General features: G+C 36.2%; 1 long non-coding RNA gene across 3 annotated transcripts in view; it reads right to left on the bottom strand.

Annotated features, from left to right (window-relative positions):
• The window catches only part of LOC149602674 (uncharacterized), a 72,192-nt gene extending 47,033 nt beyond the window's left edge, over window positions 1-25,159 (bottom strand). Inside the window, exons 1-5 of one of the 3 annotated variants that reach the window (XR_016377842.1) lie at window positions 24,899-25,159; window positions 18,576-18,743; window positions 7,127-7,230; window positions 4,431-4,734; window positions 4,046-4,198 (exon numbers count right to left, since the gene is read on the bottom strand). This is a non-coding gene — a long non-coding RNA (uncharacterized LOC149602674). Of the gene's footprint in view, window positions 1-4,045; window positions 4,199-4,430; window positions 4,735-7,126; window positions 7,231-18,575; window positions 18,744-23,283; window positions 23,476-24,898 lie in introns of those variants that run through there. The other 2 variants (XR_016377843.1, XR_016377844.1) reach the window with 2 other exon arrangements.
• Window positions 25,160-25,690: the final 531 nt, after the last annotated feature.

Genomic DNA, 25,690 nt, shown 5'->3' with positions numbered 1-25,690 from the left:
ACGAGTTTCAGTGTCCTTTAATTTTTTACTTCCGAATGAAATAACTCTTTCTTTACCGCGGGGGTCAATTTGGTACAGCACGGCGCCTAGGCCTATCAAGCTAGCGTCCGTTCTTAGGAAAAAGGGGAGATCATAATCAGGAAAGGTGAGAATGGGGGGTTGGATGAGGGCGTCTTTAAGGGACTCAAAACTCTTTTCGCATTCATCTGTCCATTCGATTTTGGTAGTTTTGGCGCCCTTTGTGAGATTTGTCAAGGGGAGGGCCAACTCCGCGAAATGGTCGATGAACTCTCGGTACCAACCACACATTCCCAAAAAGGATCTAACCTCCTTCAGATTAGTAGGTCTCGGGTATTTCCTGATAGCCAAGGTCTTTGAGTTCTCAGTTTCTATCCCCTCTTCACTAACCATGAAGCCCAGATACTTAATCTTTTTTAGTAGAAAATTGCATTTTTCTCTCTTACAAGTTAATCCAACCTGGCGCATGCGCTCTAACACCTGCTCTAGTACTTCCAAATGTTTCTCTATCGTTTGGGTTTTTGTCAGAAAGTCATCGAAATAAATTTCGGCACGCTCAGTCAAAAAGTCTTTGAAAACAAATTCCATAAGCCTTTGGAAAGTCGCAGGTGCGTTAATCAATCCAAAGGGCATGACATTAAATTCGAATAACCCTTTGTGGGTTACAAAAGCTGTGTATTGTTTGCTTTCTTCGCTGAGTTCTACCTGCCAAAACCCGTCTTTGAGATCGAGGACAGAGAAATATTTGTTTCCTAGCAATCTGTCTAATTGAGCCCTAATTAATGGAATAGGATAGACATCGGGAATAGTTACGCTATTTAACTTTCTAAAATCTCCGCAGAAGCGAAAGCTAGGAGGCGGTGCTTCGGTAGTTGGATCCTTGGGAGGAACACTTTTCTTTTTAATTAGTAGGATTGGGGATGAGAAGGGTGAACTACTTTTCCTAATAATTCCATCTTTGAGCATTTGCTCCAGCTGTTTCTCTACTACCTCGCGTTTGGGAGGAGAGAGAGGGTAAGGACGTGATTTAAATGGAGTAGGATCAGTTAACTTTATCACGTGTTGAACTACGTTAGTTCGTCCTGCTTTGCCGGAAAATACGTCAGGAAAGCGATCGACGAGTTTTTCTATCTGATCTAAGCCCTGGTTTTCCTCTGGGGTCCTAACAATGGGTTCCTCCTCGGACGTGGCTTCTACTCTATCAGGTTCTAGGTCCTTACTTATTTCAATCTCAGCGGGAGAATGATCAGTGGCGCCACAAACATTTGAACCAAAACTTGTTACATACGATACTAGTGGGTAATCTTGTCCCTCATCCCGGAAAGTGTAGGTAAGCGTATGTGGCTTCGCGTGGAGGCCAGAATGAACGCTAAAATCCCACCCAATAATAATATCTGCTTCGGGGTTACGGGTGACGAAAAATTTCCACTTCCAAGCGCGGTCACTAATTTTGACAATGAAAGTCGCGCGTCCTTCCAGTTCAACTGGGGTGTTGTTAACGGCCTCTAACGGGGGTCCTAAAAAGGGTTCTAATTCTTCGTTAGGGGTTTTAAGACTGTCATACAATCTTTTCGACATCATTGTGACGTCTGCTCCATTGTCTATTAGAGCTGTGCCTTCCCATCCGCGAATAGTAATGGGGACACGAGGCCTAGCGTGGGTCGTCGCGGTACAGCAGCTGAGCCGCGGAACTAGGGCTTTATCTTTACTTCCCATTTCATCTACTTCTATTTTCGCGAGATCATCCCAGGGGTCAGTTTCGGGGACTACGGAACTCTTAATTTTGATATCGTTAGGGGAAACTTCGCTCGCAATTCGCGCGTTACCAATGGGTTCAATAAACAAGGTGGCCGAAGCGTGTGGTCCAGACCTAGAATTTTCTGGGGTCGCCTGATTGTCTCCCTTTTTGCCTTTGGCATTCTCTCGCCTCTTTCTACGGCAATATTTTTCCGTGTGATTGTCTCTGCCGCAGTAACTGCAATTACGGGTAGGACGCTCACTATTGGGGGCCTGTTTCGAGGGTTCGCCATCAGATGACGGGTGTCGTGAGTTGGCGCTTTGCTCTTCCCTAGGTTTTTTATCAAAATTACTCGTTTTCCCTTTGTAATGATTATTGGTGCCCCTGAAATTTTGGGAATCATAGGCGTCGCATTGCGCCTGCATGTGTTGCGCTTCCTGAGCGGCTTCTTGTACGTCCGTGAGGGATGGTTCGTCCGCTAGTCTCATAGATCGAACTAAATGGGGATTTAGGCCATTTAAGACCCTTCTAGCTATTTCGTGTGACGTCATGAGGGGATCGAGTTGTTTGCAAAGCTGTTCTATTTCTAGAACAAAGTCTAAGACTTTCTCCTGGGGTTTTTGCTTTCGGTTATTAATCGAAGCTTCTATTTGCCTCTTATAGTCTCTTCCCAGAAAAGCTTGAAAAAATTTTACCCTAAATTCTTTATAATCTAAAACTCGATCCCTTTCACGGTCCCACCAAAGACCAGTATTCCCTTCGAGCATCAAAGGGACGTACTCTAAAATTCTCCTATTATCTAGGCGCTTCATACGCATGAAACGTTCGACCTCGTCGATAAACCGCATGGGGTTTTTGCTAGGAGCGTCCCCAAATTTGGGCAATGCCACCTGTATGTCGCGGCCAGCGTAAGCGGGTAATCCGGCATAGGGGGGTTCGAAATTTGGGGGGTGGCCTTGCTCTGCCATTTCTACATGCAAATTTTCGCGAGACGCGTTACTTCTAGATCTAGCGGTAGTGACGGGAATACCAGTGTAGGGGTCATAGATCTCCGTCGAATCAGAGCTAGATCTAGGGGTGTTTCCAGGTTGGGGATTAGCGAGTCCCTTGGCTAAGAATTGTTGAATTAATGCCTGACTTTGTTTCTGACTCTCCATCAGTAATTTAAGAGTAGCATTTATGCCTTTAATTTGCTTTTTAACTAACAAAGGGGCCATTTCTTCGCCGTCACTACTACTGGAATTTTCATCTGCCATTGTTAACAGGTATATAAAAATAAAGGGCTGAGCCTTTCTTTACGCGACAGTTAAATATAAAGACAGAACTTAAACAAAATATAATCGTCTTCGAAAATGATATAGCATCAAATACAAATAAAACTGTCCTCAGTGAGTTTTAAAATTTTACACCGACAAAATTAAATTAGTGGTAATTGTAAATTTTCTTACTGGTACGTTATCAGTTCTTTTTGGGGATTAGATGCCTTCTTCTTTCCGGCGTGGTTTTAGCTTCGTTGCTGGTTGGCGCTCGTAGTTTCCAAGAGGCGTTACGATCTGGTCTTCCGGTCCTTACGGGTAGCGGAGATATCGTGTACGGCTTATGGTCTTGAAAAAAAAAATCGGGCGGAATCCTTTGTCTTCAGCAGCGGCGGTCCACGAGGGTTAGGTTTTTCGGCGGGAAAAGGGTCCAGTTGGCTCCCGTTGTTCCTTTGTTGATTATTTTCGTTTTCTTAGTTCCTCCAAGAGTTTTTAGTCTTTTTGGTCAGCGTAGTAGTTCTTGGGTGCAGCATTCGTTTGGTAGAGTTTGTCCGTAAATCGTTTTACTTTGAATTTACTTTTAATGACTAACTTAAGTTTAATGAAAGCTGCCCGGCGCCTCCACCATATTTGTAGCGGGCAATCGCGTATTGAGCAGCGCGAGGGGGTTATTTGCCTTAGAACTACAAAATAATTGAGTCCAACCGCACGTTGAGGATATAAAAAAAACATAAGTTTATTTACATGAATTTAGTCAAAGAAAAACCTTTTAACCTCTCTCAACCATCTCTTGGTTAGAACTGTCTTTTCCTCTCCCTCAACCCCGGCTTAACGCCTCTCGCGGACAAAAGGGGTTTTGGGATGATAGGCGAAAAAACTTTCCATCACGTGGTCAGCGCGCAAAGCGCGGGACCCGTGGGTTTTTTGGGGCATCTCTCTTGAGATGACTAAGAGGTATTTTTCAGTAGGAAAAATACCTTTTCGATACTTTTATATTGCTTGGGGAGGGGAGCCAAATACGGGTGTTACAGTTTCACAATTTTTTTACGTTAAACTTTTGTGTGACTGTATGTTCGGGACACTTTGAAGGTTTCCCACGACCCTCTAAGTAGGACCGTAATAAACTTGAGCCCTCGTTGGTCGGCTTCTAGTTGCTCCACCGGCGACTTGAAGAAACAGTGTTGAACTGACAGTGATGGTCATGATTGTAGGATTTATGGGTAAGGGACTATGGGACGCACGCGATGCAATGAGCTAATAGGGTATGGGATATTGGACGTGGCGCAATGAGCTAAAAGGGTAATGGGACGCAGCGCAATGGCCTAAAAGGGTAAAGGACTATGGAATGCAGCACTTTGACCAAAAAGGGTAAGGGATATGGGACGCAGCGCAATGCGTGAGCAAAATTATTTACTCACCCATTCCGATGAAATCGTAGATAGCCGTAAATCGCATCAAGTTCAAAATTAATGAACTTGTAAATCTTAACGTTCACGTAAAGTTCCAAGTAGATAACCGTAAATCGCGCCGATTTCAAATATGGCAGTTAAATGCACCACAAAAGTCAAAGTTCAATCAATACCGCGCAAAATAAACTCGTTTGGGAATCATCATCACGAAATTTAAGATGGTCAGAAAGTAATTTGGTTCCAACGATCCTCCAGAATTTTAGTCCCTCGAAGCAATTTCCACTATAACGTCCATTCAGTCAAATAAAACAACCTGAAATTAAAATAAATTCTATGATTCCAGTTAAATATCATGTTAGTCTTCAATGACACAATATCAACAATTACGCCAAAAAAAGACCTGTTATTCGCAACTATGCCATCAACTTCTTCTAACCTAAACAAATTTTGAGAGTGGCCCATTTGGAATTGACGTGGTGGAACTATAGGTAGAATTCCGCCCACGAAGGTGTCAAAAAGGTCAAGTATTTGAATACGGCTCGTTCGGATTAACCAAAAAAACAAAAAAAAAATTGAGAGGAAAAGTTGCCGACAAAGGCACGTCGATCGACAAATTACCAGTTAATCATTCGAGGCCGAATTGAAAGTATTGGAAAGTTGTACTTATAAACCAATATTTTAATAAAAAATATAACTATTAATGAATATTGTTTTCCCACGACCAACACGGTACATAAGTTCCAATTATTTTGTGCACTTTAAATTTGTTTTATTTTCAATAGGGTGTGTCCGAACTTGGCTTGGATTCTTAAATACCGCGTTTGCTGTGTCGTAACCAGGTTGAATTTATAAAGACATCAAGTTCTATTGATTAAGATTTAAGATGAATAAACCTATATAGGGGTTAGAAGCTGCAAAACTCTTTTAACATCACAAAGGAAAATATTTGTTCAAAATTTCGGAGCGCAGAGCGTGGGATGATAATATTAATAAGTTCGTTGAGTTTTTCGTCATCGAATTGATTAAATGTCGGGCGTAATATAAAAATTTAGTTTGGCTCGTAAACTAGTATTATACGTGTATTTTTTGATTATGTTAAATATATTTAAATGAGGCCTACTTAATATACGGTCGATTTTTAAATGTTGAATTTTGAAAATATCAACGTAAATTTTAGGGTATTAAAATAATGCTTGAATATTTATTTCAACTTTATCTGATCCATAATTCTGCTCAAATAATTGGGGTAGTTCAAGTTCGGAATATTAAGCAATTGAAGCTCAAAATACTGAGGAAAGCATGCTTAAAAATATTGGGCAAGTTTAATCTTTCTAATATTGAAAAATCTGAGCTTAGAATATTGGCGCATTGGAGCTCAAAATACTGAGGAAATCATGCTCAAAATATTGGGCAAGTTTAATCCTTCTATCTCAGCTTAGAATATTGGCGCATTGGAGCTCAAAATACTGATAAATTCAGCTCAAAATACCGCGTACATTCTGCTCAATATTTTTGGGATGTTTATCTCCGGAATATTGAAAAAACTGAGCTTAGAATATTGGCGAATTAAAACTCAAAATACCGAGGAAATCCTGCTCAAAATATGGATAAAATTCAACTTATAAGATTAGATCGTTTAAGCTCAAAATATTGAGAAGCTGCCAGAGCGGATGAGTGAAAAAAAAAATTGGAAATAATTGCTTCATTTTAAACTTGCGTCGTACTCGTATCCAACAATTAAAAAAGTTCATAATGTTTACAAACATATAAAAATTAGTTTTCCCATAAAAATAAATAACCCCCCACGTTTAAGTATAATAAAAGTAAAGCAACCTGGCAAAGTCTCCAAGCATACCTAGCCCAATTAATAATTAACCCTATGGAAGGATAATAACTATATTTTGTTGAAGAAACCCCTACCTACCACCCCCGAAGTCGAAGATTCCCCGTCCATTAAGTCAGTCACGACAATAAGTAGAGGCCCATATAGACAAGAAAGAAGAAAAAAATTCCTCTATGCGTGTATAGTCTTTCCTTCTAATTGCTCCGGTAAGTTCGACTATAGCCATTATTCCTCATTATCATTATGCCGTAGAACTCGCCTTCTGCCGTGGATAATCTTAAAGGACACTATAGTCTAAAAGAAAGATATAACCTTGACATCGAGGCGTAGAACGGAATATCCTTTTATGATATTGGGCTTATAGTTTTTCTTCTAAAGTCTCAGAACGTTCGGAGATGTCAATAGGGCTTTGGTTAATCGCCTCCCCACGCCAGGAACAATAGGTCGACTCAAGTATGCCGTCATAAAGCACCCGCCGTCTCTGACTCTTCTTGTAAAAAATTGGTTAAACCGAAGTTATGTGTGATGCATTTTAAGGAATTCGAATTTTTTCAAGAGTCGAATATTGCCAATCAATCTTTCATAGCTTTGGGTTCGTTTGTTTCTGTAATATTACGGATATCTTTTCTTTTAATTCTGTTGGCAACTGGAAACAATCAGGACCTTTTCCGAATAAGTATATATGATGATATTCAAGGTCGCACCCCTTTCCACGGTGACCTTTGACATGTCTATACTTATCCCCCAGAATGACGGATTATATTATAGACGAGGTTTTGTTCATATTTGTTTTAAATTCAACTTTTGTTTTAAGTGACTAGTCAGGGTATAGTTCAAAATAACCAAATTTTAGTACACTTACATTTAGATTATGGAGATTTTTGGATAACTTTGGGGATTCATCAGTATATTTTCAAATAATCCATATTTTGTACGTTTTGCTTGTCGAGAATTCAATGAAAATTCCTGGAAAATAAAAATACAATTAAATATATCATTAGTAAATTCACATATTTAATTAGAGATTGACGTAAGCCTAACTAGGATGACGATAATCGTTAACAGCAAATAAAAACCAAAACGAGACATTAAAATCCTGTATATAAGGGTGTGTCAACAAACACTTGTTAGGTCGCAAAGATTTTTCACTAATTCAAAACTTTAATTGTTAACCCAGTAAGAAATTAATTGAGCCAACGGTAATCGTACGTGCAAAGAAAGATAAAGTCTGTTTTCCTATACTAGGATCATAAGATACGTTCCATAAGTTTGTCACTGGTTACAAACTGGAGCTTGTCATGAAGTCACGTATAGGTGAAACTTCATAGCCTATCGTGGTGAGGCGCTGAAAAAGGCTTAGTACAAACTAAATACGAAGATGGACTGCAAAATTAACCGAGTGTAGTCAATTCTCGCTTGTCGTTCTCGAACTAGCTCGAGCTGTAAGTCTCAAGCATTACGAAGTATAGGTAGTGTCATACTTTAAACATATAATAATTAAAAATTATGACGGGGTCAGCCTATGGCAATTGTTATTCCGCAATGAGAACGATCCCCAATTTCAACGAAACCAGGGAAAGTACTTGACACGAGAAAGTATAAGTATGCTAAGGTAGAGTTATTCGACCTTGACGAAATGGACAATTTGGGGCAGCGCCTAAATAACAAAAGCCTTTGTTTGAAGATCTCAATAGGACACAGAAAATTCCCGGTGAGAATACGCCACCGTATGCACCAATGTGCGTAATCTAGAGCCGAACTCGACCCTCTTAATCGGCTTCCTTCAAGGCTAACTAACGAAGTATACAAATGCCACGATATTAAAGAAACAGAATCAGTTTTTACTTCAATATTATCATAAGCTTATAAGATATGTTCCATAAGTTTGTCACTGGTTACAAACTGGAGCTTGTCATGAAGTGATTGAAATGGGTCATAGATTCGAGGTAAAGCGACGCCTGGTGACTGGGCGCTTTCAAAGGCTTAGTACAGACTAAATAGGAAGATGGATTGAAAACCCGAGTGTAGTAAATTTTATCGTCGTTTTCGAACTACCTCTCAGTACATTTTCCTTTCGAGTTATGTCAAAGATCGCTTGCTCTTTTTAAATACTTAGTAGAATATTTAAAATATTCCTATTCCTCAACACGTACTCCCTTCAAAATAATTAATTTCATAATAAAATGTTTTCGGAAAATGGAATTATTCTTGAAAAAGCGTACATATGTAATTTTTTAAAAATGAATTTAGAGGGAATAGATTGATTAACAGTAAAATTAGTTGATTAAACTAAATATTGATTAAGGATCAAAGGAATAAAAATAATAATAAAAAAAATTTCAATATCTGAACTTCAGTCAATTGATATACCTCACACATATCGTTTGTTTTTTCGGCCTTGGTCCAAACCAAGACGTTTTTTTTATAAAAAAAATATAGGTAGTGTAATACTTATGGAACATATCTAATAAACTTGTGGTATTATCCACGTTCTGTCTTTTGCGCGTCTCATTTTCTTATTCTTCCAACAAAGACTTGGAAATAAAATTAAGAAAAGGCGGAAACCGACAGAAATCTTCTTCAATGCCAAGGAAGATTCCTTTAATTAAATATATGAGAGGGGATTTAGCCTTACTTACTTACTTGGCAACAAAACCATTTTTACCTTGATTGGAAACAAAGAAATATACAGCCGTTTTTCTGGCATGGGTTTTTGGTGAATTAAGGGTGGTAATGAATTTACTGGTTTTTTCTTCTATATATTTTTTTTAATTATAATTTAATTTTGTCAGGATAAATATAGAGGCTTACTCAATCATTACTAACGATTAATTAGCAATTATAATATACTTAATTTCCAAAGGTAATATTATTAAATTTATACTATATACTGAATATAAAATTCAATTTTGAGAAAATAATTTATTATCTTTTTTTTTAACTTTTAAATAAGTTGTATTAAAATGTAATGATAATCGATATATCAACATTCTAAAACTCAATCATATTTAATATTAGTGTTAAATCCACGAAGGCGTTACCAAGATTAAAAGAAGAAACATTTAACGACTCAATATCATTTTAAAAACACGTTGATAAGTCCTAAGAAATACCGCATCTTCATCCATCATTAATAAAAATATATTTAGTGCAGTCATCTTTCGACGAGGCTTAAAGGAAAAGTACGATTAACCAGGGATAGATTTAATTTTAGAAGTAGGAATGGAGAACGGTAAATATTTACTTCAGTATAGAGCCCCTCCCTCCAACACATAATGGGAAATATAAATCATCTTATTGGCTCACTTAAACTACGTTTTGATGACGTTGCTGACGGGGACGGCGTAAAATACGTAATTCCATTTCATCTCTGTCGGTATGACCCGCCTCAGATTTCATACCCCTCCGTCCCGTGGAAGGGGGTCCAGGACTTTGACGCGCGCCCAGATTACTCTGTTCTCCATTCTTACTTCTAAAATTAAATCTATCCCTGGTATAACGTTATGTTACCCTAACTTTACCTTTAATCGTGCCAGAACTTTGCGGTTGGTTTTCAAAATTCATTTTGCTTGTAATTATTTTTCATTACGAAACTAATAGAATACCTTAAGCGTAATAATAAATTGTCCTTATTACCGGTTATAGAATTAAGATCTATTATCCCTTTTAAAAGTCAATCGGATCTTGTCGTAAAACAGGATCATTTATTTTGAAACAGGCCTAAAAAACAATTAACTACGACGTAGGTTTGAAGAAAAAATAAAATAAAGAGAACTTGTGTCATCAATAACCTTTATGGAAATTCGTTCGACACACGATGTTAGCTTTTTTGAAAATGACTTTGATGTATGTATTGAACCCTATTTAAAAAATCTTTTGTAGGCCTACATAAGGATAGGATTTATTTCATACCGAGATGGATATTTGCATATATTTAGATTTAATCTAACTTAGTATTTTTGGGGTTTTTTGAGAGTAATTTGCCTTTCTTTTGTCGTGGTTAAAGGAAAGGTTCATATAAAATAATAAAACATTATAGCTTAAAAGAACGGCCTTTTTCTAAATATAAAATTAAAAACAAATTACTACAAAATAATTAGCATCTAATTCGTCTGCTACCCCGAACCTCTTACCCCCAACCCTGTGAGAATTGAACCAATCCCGTAGGGGTAAGAGGTTCGATTTAGCAGACGCCGCTAAACCAATGGCGGATGGCGCAGTAGTCCATTTTTTTAAGACCTATTAAATGCTAATTATTTTATAATAAGAAATAATTTATTTCTTTTTTAATATTTTTCCTTTTTTATTTAGAAAAAGGCTGTTCTTTTAAGGTATAATACAATGCAACCTCAACTTTTCCTTTAAATTTTGCAAGATTTATACGTGAAAATTATATTACCCTTGACCGAGATTCTCAAGAAAGTGGTGATGAGCTAAACGAATATTTTTTCAATATTTTATTAATAATAATAAAAAATATGTCTGTTTTATTAATAATTGTCGTAAACTCTGTTGAAAAGGTGGTCCTTGGTGAGACCTATTCAATAACGTTACTATATTTATTCTATTCAAATAAACGATTTGTTTATCTGATGGAATACCGTAAAATTAAATAAAATTTTTGGAATTAATTTCCTTTTTAAATTGAATAAAAATAACTTGATATAAACGTAGTGTTTACCTAAAAATTTACCGAGATTGTGGGTAGCTTTTATATCTTCTAATGAAAAATTAAAAATGGTTCGAAAATTGGACAAGGCGACGCCATAACATGACATAAGTCAATAAATCGAAAATTCGAAAAAAATAAATAAATAAATAAAAATGTCAAACATCCTAAGGGTGGAGTTTATAATAAATAGACTCAATTTGAATAAAATGGTTAAAGATCGTGGATAATTTTCATTTTATTTAAACTGTCACGAGCACAAAACAGGCTTTGACACTTTTCCCAAAAAAAATAAAAAAATAAAATAAAAACCGAATTGGAGCATTTTTAGTTTAGAATTCAGCATGTGTGGCCAAGAATGGGCGTATCAAACACTAACAGGGCCTAATTAGAAATTGAATAATTTCTATTACCCACAAAAATGGGTAGGAACTTTATCTTAAGTGTCACCCTCTGTTTGAATTATTATCAATTTCTTTTAATAAATTAATAAATTTAATCTCGACTCGTTTCTAATAAGAAAAAATTTTAACTAAAACTAAATAAAGATAGGGGTGCGAACAACGCCTTGCTTTTAATGACACAAATCCTTCCTTTGACGTAAATGAAAAATTTGCGATACAAATCACGTGTTATCGCTTTAGCTGATCTGACCTTTAAAAAACGGCGTTAAAAACTTTAATTGTTGACAACATTCAATTATCAACTACGGATTAAAACTAATTTTGAAAAAAATATTAGGGTCTCGCCCCACCACCAAGGATTAAACAATTCCTTAATAGATGAGATACTTCAACTTTCTATATTTAATTTTCCTTTAAGACAATAATTTCTGTAAAACGTACCCCATAACCATCTCATATATATAATATTAATACATAGAAAATATAATCTTGATTTAAAAGTGTAATAATCTACTTTCATCATGGATATTAAAAATAAGTATAAACATAAGATTATAAGATATGTTCCACAAGTATGACACGTCCTATATTTCAGAATTCTAGAAACTTACTGAGAGCTAGAGCGAGAACGACACCAGAATTGACTACACTCAGTTTCACAGTCCATCTTAATTTCTATTTAGTCTGTACTGAGCCTTTGACAGCGCCTACCCAGGCGTCGCTTTACAACAATCTATGACCTACGTCACTTCATGACAAGCTCCAGTTTGTAACCAGTGACAAACTTATGGAACTAAGCCTTTGACTGCATCTCACCAGGCGCCGCTTTACAACAATCTATGACCTACGTCACTTCATGAAAAGCTCCAGTTTGTAACCAGTGACAAACTTATGGAACTAAGTCTTTGACTGCGTCTCACCAGGCGCCGCTTTACAACAATCTATGACCTACGTCACTTCATGACAAGCTCCAGTTTGTAACCAGTGACAAACTTACTGAACTAAGCCTTTGACTGCGTCTCACCAGGCGTTGCTTTACAACAATCTATGACCTACGTCACTTCATGACAAGCTCCAGTTTGTAACCAGTGACAAACTTATGGAACTAAGCCTTTGACTGCGTCTCACCAGGCGTCGCTTTACAACAATCTATGACCTACTTCAATCACTTCATGGCAAGCTCCAGTTTGTAACCAGTGACAAACTTATGGAACATTTCCAATGAATAATGGCTCCTCCCTGTTATAAAAGGGATCTTTGTATAAGAAAGCAAATAAACCATTCATTCATTCAAATATCATTCACAAGGAAAATCTCTAGAATATCGCCCCGTGTAATTGTGATTATAATTTTTATATTTATTTATTATATCTCTGATCATAGTGGCCCACTCTTTTGGACGAAAGTGATCAGTCAACTTTAGACAAGGGACAGAACAAAAATGAACAACACTTTCATCGCTCAAATGGTAGACAAGCTGTCAATAATAAGGCGCCCGTTTTTAGACATTTAAATGGTCGACTGAATCCGGACTAGGCTGATATCATATACGTATTAAAAATAAAAAAAGAGCTTTTTAATTTAAAATTTTTAACGAGATCTTGGTGGGCAAGGTCAATACGATATTATACAGGGTGTTTCTGATAAGTCTGAATGGCATAAATTAAGACTAATGTTCTTTGGGTTTACGATTTTGAATCGAAAATGTAACTTCTATCTCCATTTTGTTTACCACAAGGGACACTGTTTTCGAGTTAAGATTGGTCAAAGTATTTTACGGATGACCCCTTGAATTTAATTAAGAAACTGAATAAGACAAGGATTTCTAATTTAATTAAGGGGTCATTCCTAAAACACATGTCAAATCATAACTCGAAAACAGTGTCCCTTAGGGCAAAATGGCAATAGAAGTATATCACATTTTCGACTCAAAATCGATTTCCCAAAGAATACCCGTTTAATTTATACTAGGCTTATCAGAAACACCCTGTATATCTATAGTATCCTGCATTCCCGACACTCTAGTATATTTCGATTAAGTTTGATTTTTACATAATTGGATTTTTTTAGTTCATATTTATATAAGTGGGAAAGATAGTAGATTTAAAAGACCTTGTAGTTCGTTAAAATTATTGGCTATTTAAATATTAATTTTCGAGTGAGAATAAGTTAAACGCATAGTTAATGTACACCTGTTATTTGGATTTAGAAAAAATTATTAAAAATTATATTTAAAAAACACCCTTTTCAAAATTCGGGATTAAATAGTGTTGTGTTCAAAAGGAACATTGATATGGGTATGTGGACCACAAATATGTTAAATTATGATATGACATCAAACAAAGGACTTTACTGGACTGGTAACGTTGTAGCCCTACCAAGAAGTGATATCTAGTTTATTAGGGAGAAGGTACAAATTCGCCACATTTCTAGCTTTATCTCCAGTCCAAACGTATAGTAGGTCCGGAGTTAATCCCCGCCTCTAAATTACAACCAGCATCTCATTGGTTCTTGAAAACTCACGTCAGCGCGACGCGAATGACGAAAATTACCTATTTTCCGACTGAGGAGAGGCGAAATAGCCTGACCTCCTTTTACGTCCCCCTATGTATTTTGAAAGGGGGACTGGGACTATGGCGCGAATACTTGGGCGTGTTATACCTTCTCCCTAATAAACTAGATATCCCTTCTTGGCCCTACCCAACGTCTTTGGGAAGTTAGTTTTAATCAAATGTTTGGTACATATGTGAGCACAAAAGCGCAAAACAAGTCATGTAGAAGATTGAAAAATAATAATAATAATAATATTAACTTAGCATCTTGATAAGTACTATAAAACTACTTAAAAACCATTCAAGCAGTTCAATCGTACCGGAAGTTAAGTTTACACCGTTGTTACGTCAAAAGTTTGGTACATATGTGGGCACAAATATACAAGTGAAGTTGAAGCTTGAAAATAAATGTGTTAAAGATTAACTACACATTATCTTAGCATCTTGCTACTAAAACCACTTAGAAAGCATTCAAGTAGTTTAAAATAAGCCCGGGGCATCTAAAAAATTAAGAAAATGGGGGTAATTATAAAATCGTAAATCGTGTTGAAACTGCATGCCGCGCAACCAGGTATCGAAGCACCGTGGGTCAAAAATGAAATTCTCCTGCAGGTATTTCATTTAAAAATAAATATATAAAAAACTGACCCCTGATTCGGCTATGAAGGGGTCAACTTCGAGAACCGAGTTGTTGAGACAAACCAACACTATTCATCATAAGGTTTCTAGAAACGGCCTGTTTATTACGAGGACTATAAGACTTGTGCCAAGCAAGGAAGTCTAAGAATTCGGGAGTATGAAGGAAGGGGCACTTTCGTGAGTTGTTAAGGTTGGCAAAATGTTACGAGTGGATTAATTGTAAGTTATAAATCGATTAGGAGGGTTTTAAAGGTGTATCAATTCAGAAAGCCCAGCAAAAAAAATTAAATTAAATTCCTTATAGGATAAATAGGAATTTTTTTCCGCAATTATAGGATTTTATGGGAAAATATAGGATGTAAAATACTCATATATAATACTTTTTGGATTAAACTATGTAGAAAAATCTCAAAGAGATAAGAAATTGGATTTTAATTTGAAAAGAGGAACTTAATTAAAATATAATATACAAAAATTCTGAGCGAGCTCTGCAATTTTGATTGTCTAGTCAAATGAAATCTCGAAAAAATAACTTAATTTTGATCAGTTTGATGCTAAACTATACGAAAACTTCGACTAAATCAAAAGTAAAGGACCTTTCATGAAATAATAGGATATTAGAGGATCTTTCATGAAATTATAGGATATTGTAGGACCTTTCATGAAATTATACGATAATATAGGACAGGTTCAAAAATATACAATTTTAGAGGAATTATAGGACCGTTGGGTTCCCTGTTGTTTATATAAACCAAACCTTGAAGTTTATTCCTCTATAATTTCGAGTTAATTTCATTCTTTAAGCGTGTTAAGAAGAAATTCTTTGGGTTCTCATCACGAATTCTATTTTCACTGGTCTAAATATTGGTTGCGGGGTAAATTATGATGGGTAATGGGTTACGTGGCGCATTCATTGCAGGGGCGAGAAATATCTCGCTTTTATAAAATAATAATAAAAGTATATATAATCGGGAAACGCAACACGATCGAAAAGAAAAGAAAAGATTTATAACAGTTTTGATGTGGGTGGTTTGATCCAATTTCTAATAATAGGATTAAGTTTAAGATGGATCGCGCCATCAAAACCGGGAAGAAACAACGCAACGCAGCGCAGTCAGTGCACCCTGAACAGTACTGAAGAAGCAAGCGTTTGAACAACAGATTACGATTTCAAAAGGGATGGCGAAATGTATAGAAACATTTTTCATTTATATATGTACAAGGTGTCTGCAGGGATAGATTTCATATTAGAAGTAGGAATGGAGAACAGTTAGCCTTTACTTCAGTCCGACTCTCAGCCCAGTATAGAGCCCCTCCCTTCAACACGTAACGAAAAGTTTAAATTATCTTATTGTCTCACGTTTTGATGACGTTGCTCATTTGCGAAAAATACGTATTTCCATTTTACCTCTTTCGCTATGACCCGCCTCTTCTTTCATACCCCTCCGTCCCGGGGAGGGGGGGCGGGACTTAGAAGGGCGCCCAGATTATTCTGTTCTCCATTCCTGCTCCTTAAATTACTTATATCCCTGGTGTCTGGCATAAATTAAGGGCGATGTTCTTTGGGTGTACGATTTTGAGTCGAAAATGTACCTTCTATCTCCATTTTGCCACAAGGGACACTGTTTTTGAGCTATGATTTGATTGTTTTAGGTATTAATTAAATTAGAAATAATTGTCTTGCAGTTTCTTAATTATACAAAATATATTTTCAACTATCAGTTGGTGCATGGCGTTCCAGCATCCCTTTAGCTAAGGTAGCGTAAACAGATAGGTGAAGGTGAGAGAGCTACTATATTCAATTGGGTAGCCAAACAGATAAGACCCCTAAAGTGCGTGAGTTTAGTCTGCAGGGTCAAATTTAGATAAAAGGCGAGAATCGCGCATCGCATCGCATCACGCAATGCCCTATTTCGAATCTTAGATTTCCCTGAGACGTTTTGTTTATAAATTTAGTTCGCCAACTAAAATAAATTCGTGTGTTTTAACAAGAGGAATTTAAAACCAATGTTCAAAATTCTAGAACAAAGACGATTATTTCCCAAATCCCATCTTTAATCTGCAATACACTACAAGCTAAAGAATCAAAGGCTCGAATTGTCATTAGTTGTATCAAGAATTTTCAAAAATGGAATATAAAAGAGGCCATTTTCTGGACCTTTCTGCTTGAAATAAAGAGGAGGAGCTGTAGAAAACGTCACCCTGGCACCAGGCGTAATTTATTTGTGCTTAGAAATCATGTGATATCGATGCAGCTTGTGACCTATACGCTCCACAACAGAGTTATACCTATATCTACATAAATCAAAGTCCTGACTGACTGATAATCAACGTCCAACCCAAAGCGCTTGCCCTAGAAGGCTGAAAATTTGCAGGAACGTTACTTATAAGTAGTAGGCGCGTACTAAGAAAGATTTTTCCAATCCACAGCTATCTTAAAAAATGGCGCCCAGAAATGTAAAAAATCTTCTCAATGCAACAAAGTCCGCGCGTTTCAACCGATTTCACAAATATTTAGTTCACTGGTTTCCTTTAACCTATAGACGAGTTGAATGGTCTTTTGGGTTCGATTTGTTGCCAAAAACTTAAAAACCCTTCTTTATGGAATAATGTCCGCGTGAAAAGTAATAAAAAATGTCCCGACGGGCTGACGGGCAACGGCGAGTGCCTTCGCTCCTAGTGTGCTACAAAAATTTTAGTCAGCAGTAAAATCTACCCATTCTTTATATCATTTTGATGGAAGTTCTTATATATATATATATATATATATAAAGAAAACATCATATTCTTTCGAATAACCAATGATATGCGAGCAAAAAGGAGCTAGCGACGTTTTTAGCCCTGCCCTTTAACTTCAATCAGATGTTAGTATGGGGACTATGAGCGTTTAAAGATTCAAAGCAGAAAAAAATCGATGTATTAATGTTTCTATTGAAATTATTCCTAAATAATTTTGGCGGGAATAACCGAACCTGATTACGTATGAACAGTTAAATTTGTAAATGTGAACTCCGTGGATGGCGTGAGAAACGGTTTTAACTTCTCAGTATTTCAAAAAAGTACATCAGTAAAGAAGAATGCAAGAGAATAAAAAAATCAATTACTTAAAACTACGGAACTGATTCCAGCAACCATTCATCTTTTTCTTCATTTCTTAAACTCAAAAGAGGTTCGTTCGGTTAAGGCATAAAAAGTAAAATATATACTGACATCATACACCGATTGTCTGTCTTCTAACTAAGCTGCTAATATACGTCAGAAGTTGATTCTTTTTAAAAAGTTCCACGCAACAAAGATAAAAGAGGAGACTTTCGAAGAGATGAATTCGCAATGCATTCGTGATTATTCAAACCTGGATTGCCTTCAACTTATTTGACTCTAACGTTTTTAACCGTTATTGAATTTCTTATTGAAAATCAAAGAGAATATTTTTGAAGTGTCAATATAGAATAATATTGCTTGATTTTTTTTTAAGTCAAAACCTTTTGGCCTCGTGCGAGATAAATATCTTTGAGCGATTAAAACTTAAATAGTTTTAGTTCAAATGCTTTGAAATTTTGAAGGTAGTTAAAGTACATAGCTCTTAATAGTTGATTAGATTTTAGTGTTAATCGGAGCAAATCTTGATGTAGTTTTGGATTAAATTCCAAAATTTATGAAATAATTTTCTAATGAAGCCCAATTACAGAAACTAATTAACTAAATTGTTTTTAAACCAATATATAAAAATCTCAACTTTTTAAAATAATCCATACGTCATCTTTAAATTAGATATTTATGAAGCTAAACACGCGCCAACGATGACGTGATAAAGCGTGAATTAACCAAATTTTCCCATGAATACTGAATCACAACGTTATCAATATAAAATGCAGTTTAAAACAAATTTTCCCATGAATATTGAATTACAACGTTATCAATATAAAATGCAGTTTTTGAAAGTGAAGCTCAAAAAGAGTTTGTTTATACCAAAGCAAAATTCATAGCAAAATTGAATAAATTCACGAAATTATGAGATGTACGATAAATTTCAACAATAAAGCTTACTCAGTTCAAGTTCCAACACGTATTGCCTAGTGAGACTTCATTAAAAGGTTAATCGACGAGGTCGAGGCTGCCTTAACTTGACTGAAACTCCGATGTTTTTCATGATTAATGACTATTGGTCCACTTTAATAATCCCAGTGACGTCACGATCAATTATATCATCAAAATCTGTACGGAGAACATTTATTTTAGTCTATAGGAATCAAAATCAAGTTAAAACTAGTTTTAATAAAAAAAAAAAAATCCGCAATCAGATATCGAATAAATTAGAAAAAACCAGGGAATTTTATTCTAAAATATTTAAGGTAGCTTTATAAAATGTAGTGTACATTAGAAAGTACATAAATGGAAATAAAACAAGAAAAGGCCTTAAGGGGTATTCTGGTAGATTGCTAAAACGTTTTCTTAAAGGGAGTATGAAATGACAGAACAAGAAGCGGCGATCGCTAAATGTTTAACTTCAATAACTTTCGCGATTTTTATATTTAAAACTAAAAAAAAAATACGTTTATTATATTAAAACTCAACATTTTGAAACTTAAAATATATGTAAGAAAAGTTCCCTATGCCATTCTCCCTTTAAAGTCACAGTGAAGTAAGCTAAAAGCTTCAAAATAAAAATTTCTCGGAAACCAAACAATATTTCTTTCCACATATATTCCATTTCACTTTCACTTTTTCTTACCATCATCTAACGGCAAACGTGTTAATGATGTGATCAGCTTTTACGATACCCAAACCCATCCCATATAAAAAAATAAAAAAAAAAGAAATCCAGAAAAAAAATCTACTAACAATTTCACGCACGACCGATTCAGCGACTTTGTATTCCACTCAGACACTTTATCTTGTTAATAAGCATCTTATACTTCAGACATTATTAAAATAGTACTTAATCGATCCCAAGTTAAGTTGGTATTAAACCCTTAGGGTCAAGTGCAAGGACAGATTGAATGAAAGTATGGATTTAAAAAAGTAAATTAAGCTCAAAGATTATGGTTAATTTTAGCTTCGTTTTTTAAAAATAACACCAGAATGGCTTCGGAATAATATGTTTTGGTTGGATTGGCTAATCAGTTTTTAAGAAACCTTACAAAGTACTTAGGGATTTCTTATGACGTGACGCCGCCGGAAAAGGATGGGTTCCTTCATTGAGAGACTTTCCCAGACCCTTTTGTAAACAGTATCGAACTCCCAAGAGGCCATTTACACCGTTTTTCCCAAATATCGCGTGATAAGTAATGTGTCCTCTAAATGAATCGTAATTTGACGGTGTAATTAAGAGGTTTCTCGCGTTCTGGAATTGAAAGTTGAAATTTTATCAAGGACTGACGTCATTATCGACTCGATTGTTGATTGGTGGTCATTTTATTCTTAATTTAAGCATTGTTTTTATTATATCATTCAGTAGAATTTTGGATATCATATCATGGTAAAATTGTTAGGGTGACCAGGGATATTTTTGAAAGGTCCTAAATGTAATCTTTACGGTCCTAAATGTTATAACGTCGGTCCTAAACGTAATTTCGACGGTCCTAAACGTAATTTCGACGGTCCTAAACGTAATTTCGACGGTCCTAAACGTAATTTCGACGGTCCTAAACGTAATTTCGACGGTCCTAAACGTAATTTCGACGGTCCTAAACGTAATTTCGACGGTCCTAAACGTAATTTCGACGGTCCTAAACGTAATTTCGACGGTCCTAAACGTAATTTCGACGGTCCTAAACGTAATTTCGACGGTCCTAAACGTAATTTCGACGGTCCTAAACGTAATATCGACGGTCCTAAACGTAATATCGACGGTCCTAAACGTAATATCGACGGTCCTAAACGTAATATCGACGGTCCTAAACGTAATATCGACGGTCATAAACGTAATATCGACGGTCATAAATGTAATATCGACGGTCATAAATGTAATATCGACGGTCATAAATGTAATCTCAACCTGGTTTTCTTGAAATATGGTTAGATTTTTATCAAAGCTAATTTTTCAAAAATTCTTCGGCTAAATAGTCCAACTTCCATAGCGTCATTGGAAAAAAGAAGAATTTGGGCTCATTAAAGCTGGGTTCTCGGCTATACTAATGGTCGTCGTTCGAAAGCTAAAAAATTACTTCAAGCCCATTATCTAGATTCCAATTTAAAATTAATTATGATATTTTAGTATCTCATAGGATAACTTGGACTATATAACGATAAAAGTTCATTAATTGAATAAAAACGGGATCCTTGCACGAAAGGGTGGGATTGATTAACTGATATAAAATCGTGGTTTCTAGTTCAGAAAGCATGACTAAAGAGTACAATATAACTTAGCCTACTCCCTAAAAACACGAATCGAATTAAACCATTTATTTAAAGGGTCTCAAAGTTCAATAATTTATGATATCATGGCACGAAAACTTGAAAATAATCAACGCTTAAACGTAATTTTTGGCAAAAGGAACCGGAAAATTGAAACATTTTGCCAATAATTCGGGAAAAAATGAACTTTAAAAATTCTTCAGGTTTCACCCTCCTATGTTAAGATATTCCCCCTTCCACGTTTTAAAATATTTTAAGAAATGATTTAAATGAATGAGTTCTTCGATCATGGCATTAGTACATCAGATTGTTGAGAAAATTTAATTAATTCTATTTAATTTTAATGAATGGTCGAGTGTGATTTCCCTCTCAATCTCATAAACAATAGGTGTTTGTATTAAAGGGGAGGGTGCTTCTAGAGAAAATGAATACCAGACGCCGTCATTTGTGACGTTTAACATCACGTGACGTCCCTCTCGCGATTGACGACTCAACCATGCTCGTGACGTATGTAGTGACGTTTAGGGAACATGCGAACAAGCCACAACTTATACACGGTATGTTTTGATCGCCGCGTTGGATCTAAGACAGGGATTTCGTGAATTCTTTAGCAACAGCTGTTTATAAGTCAACCATCTGATCTAGGAATAAAATTTGGGTTCATTTGGCCGCTTCCTCGATGCGTTCTTTTAGCTTGTACGCGGGGCGGTTCGGGCCAGGGCGGTTCCCCATCTTAACTACAGGGGGAATCAATTATCGAAAGATTTTTATACGCTTTTAAAGTTTTAAAAAAAGCCTACGTGCGGCGCGTTTTGCATGATGGCGGGCCAACAGGGGGCCCAAAGCGTAATTACTACGCCACAACGTTTAACCCCTTCCAGAAAAAGAAAATAAGCTTTTTATTTTCTCTCCTAAATCGCCCTACGTGCCCGCTTAAGAAAATCCATAACAAAATCAATGTGGGTGTATAATCCAGTAGACCAGTTCGCATTATATTATCAAGTCTAAATTTTTGAGTAAGTTTGGCGACTTTGACAGGGTTTCCTTGAGTTTTCTCTGAAATTTCCAGGTACTGTGGAAACCCTGTTTGAGGTATATTGGACCAGGAATGAGGGTAACATAGTCCTTCAAGATATGTTAATTTTGAGCCATAATAGTGGATATATTGTAACATTTAAGTTATGGTTTCATTTTGATACACTTACGAGGACAGTTTTGACCAGTAATTGGCCTTATTCCTATTCAGCGCCACTGGAGGAGGGTCTGTAAACTACTCTCATAGAGACTGGGTAACTTAAGGTTCGCAGAATCACCTCCAGGTGGCTCGAGCGTCACGGCATCTGACGGTGATTCTCCAAACCTTTATAAGCTACCCACTGCCCAGTCTCTATGGGAGTAGTTTCCTGATCCTCCGTAAGAGGCGCTGAATAGTTATAAGGCGAATTCCGTGTAACTTTAGGAAAATTTTAAAACATCAGTGCGAATAAGCCTCTCTTCATAGAGATTAACTCGAAAATATAATAAAAAAAAATACCACGGGAATGTTTTACACGGGAAAAAAATGTGGTAGGTCACTTGGGTCATTGCGAGATTGACCCTTACCTCGTGACACGAGCGCGTATAGAACCCGAGCGCTGGCCTCCTCCCTTTTTGAAACGCTTGGGGGCGGGATAACTGGTATAATTCATTAATTTTACAAGCCAGAGAGTCCCTATCAACCCCCACGCTTACAAGAACATAAGAAATTCTTCATCAAGAACTCACGATTCCATAATGAAAAGGGATATCTATGTATACATATATATACAATTCACGCGGGTCGCGTTCCACGCAACGAAATCACGCTACGTGATACGGATCACCCTATGGCATATCCTGGTACGTCTGTGGTTGAATGGAAGGGGTGTGTGACCTATGACCTCTACCCGCCAGTTTCAAATCACTCGTCGATGTATTTTTTAGAATTAACTTTACAATAATTAATGAGTTTAAAGGCCTAGGGTGTACTCCTCGTAGCTGTCTTAAAGATTAATTGTTAATTAATTAAGACTTAAACTCGTGAACTGGTCTGCATGGAAGTTTTTGAAAAATTGAAAATTTAATTTAAAAGGTTATTTTAGTTCATTTGTAAGCAATTATTCCGGTTTTAGATCACTTAACGTGGCTATTAGTAATCCTCTTCCCATGCCTGATTGACGAATTAACTTTTGTAACGCTACAATACTGGTAATCCTTTGAAAATGTGATAGATAAATTTACCCTTCCTTCGACGGTACAAATATTAAAGCCTACATTTATCTACCAGAGGTCGAAATACTAACGATTTTAATGTAGTGAAATAGGCTCGATTATTTCTTAAAACTTAATATCAACAGAGTAAGCGCTGTAAGTGACTTACTGGCAAAGCTGGACATATGATTGGCTCATGGTCCCTTTGTCATTATGAGCAAAACTGTACAAGTAACCGCATTGTCACCTGGTTTGACCGATAAAAACGTCTTTCCAGATGTTTTCCAACGTTTTCCGATCGTGAGTCGTGTAGAGCTAACTTAAATAACAATATAAAACACGCTAACACTTAACTGCGTTGTTGATATTTGATAACAACGAAGACTCTAAGCAGACGACAACTAAAACTAGAAAAAGAATCTGCGTAGTTCAAAGATTTCAAGTAGAGTCGAGAATAATATGAACCGAACCGACTTCAATCCCAAAAACCAATACGTAACTATTGAGGGAAAAACAACTTACAGGCGAATTTTTTTATATACAGGGTGTTTGTGAAAAGTCCATCAATAATGAAAGGGCGTATTTATTGGGCCATTTTGAGTCGAAAATGTTCTATGACATTTTGCCGTCCGAGCCACGGTTTTCGAGTTATGATTTGAATATTTTAGGGATGACCCCTTCATTAAATTAGCGCTGTCTTTCAATTTCTTAATTAAATTTAAGGGGTCATCCGTAAATTACTCCAATCATAACTTGAAAACAGTGGCCCGAACGGAAAAATGTCATAGAACATTTTCGACTCAAAATGGCCCAATAAATACGCCCTTTCATTATTGATGGACCTTTCACAAACACCCTGTATATGTCTATTGAATCACTGGTTTTATAACATTTTATCATGAAACTTCGTTTGACGCATTATACCATAAACCACAAATTATCCAGACGTGTAAAAGTATGCCCTGGACACGCATTTCAAAATTTACGTCATTGCATAACTAGGATCTTAACTAGCTGTCAATTTACATAACAAAACCTTGCACGAATCTCGCGTATTTAGTTTGCGGCAGCGGGAAAAATAATAATAAAAATCACGAAGAAAAACCGCGAAAGAAAATGAGAAAAATTCGCCAAAAATCCTCGACCCAATAATTATCGAATTATAACGATTGACTCTAAACGCCCGGTCAATTTTTACGCTCATCATAGAGGTCTATAGCCCTGGTAAGCCGCACATACAAAGGGAAATTTTAAAACCGCATTAGTTTCGGCCTCATATGCACCCATACTTCACAAAAAACGCTCATTGAAAGTACAGAAGAAAAAAAAATTATAGTTTTTAGCCCCAGATAGCCGGGTCAAGCCAGAAAATATTTTTCTGAAACAATTTTCGCGTCAAAAAATTGCGTTTTTACGCCTCGTAATTATTATAACTGATAATTTGTGTCAAAATCCGTCAAAAACCAAAGATCCCCATCTTTCCCCGCTATATGGGAAGTAAGAAAATTGCCCCAAAAACAATTAGGAACAACTTAAAAGAATCACTTTAAACGTCAGAAAAATAATTATTATGAAAAATGACGACTTCACTTGTATAAGGAAACGGCGGCGGGGTGCTCAAAATACGTTACTTATCTAGGTTTATCAAAAATATAGTGCTTAAATAAGTTACAAGCTATTGGATTATTGGCCCTCAACTAATTCCGTGTCATCCCCATTGACTTTCATGCGGTCAAAAGCCTAACTTAATTAAATGTGTATTATAAGCAGATAAAATGAATTACCTGTAGTGATGACACAGCGATAGTAATCTCCATCGTTGATAATCTCCATAATTATTAGGCAAATGTAACTTGCATAGATATCAATCATCCCGTAATGTTCATACGACTTAGTTTTAATCACAATAATCCGACCAATCTGACAGAAAATCAGTTACTTATGACAATTTTTAAAATTGGGATTTGGGCGGCAAATTAAAAAAGCAGACGAACTTATCCTCTTTGTGTGTTAGTTGCTTAGTTCCTTGCGAAGTTGCGACTCGGGTGCAGTGCAGGGGTATTTAAACTGGAATGAGACAGATTCTGGCTTTAACTAGCCTCTGAGTAGTTTTAGCTCACTTTTAATTTTAAGCGATCATAACTTGGCACATAGATAGATTTTTGTTATTTATCATCTTTATATTCATTTTTTCTCATTTTTAATAGTTTAATACCGATTATTATCTACAGTAGAGAAACAGTATTGGGAGTTCTCCTTATTCAAATTGGCCTCAGATTGTCATTGACTTTAGGCACCATGGCACATGCACGCCTAGGTTCCATTTGTGCATGGAGCAAAAAAAAAAAAAAAATTCAAACCTCCCTTCCCCCTTTTCAAACCGAAAACCGTTACAGTTATACTATTATCCCATCCGGACTTATTAATCCTTGAAATAATTACGATTTTTAAAAGTAATTAAGGGTGAGCGATGTTACAAAAGTGCCTCTCTATTTTAAACTAATTTCAGTAGTTATATTCCAATGGTAAAACGACTGAGATGGCCCTGTTTTAAGCTTAATGTTCGTGTACGGTTA

Source organism: Phalangium opilio, unplaced genomic scaffold (genome assembly GCF_054372755.1).
Source record: "Phalangium opilio isolate 3A_F unplaced genomic scaffold, DU_Popi_V2 ptg000354l_1, whole genome shotgun sequence".
Taxonomy (NCBI): domain Eukaryota; kingdom Metazoa; phylum Arthropoda; class Arachnida; order Opiliones; family Phalangiidae; genus Phalangium; species Phalangium opilio.
The sequence above is the reverse complement of the archived record's forward strand: the minus strand, read 5'-3'. Positions and strand labels throughout refer to the sequence as shown.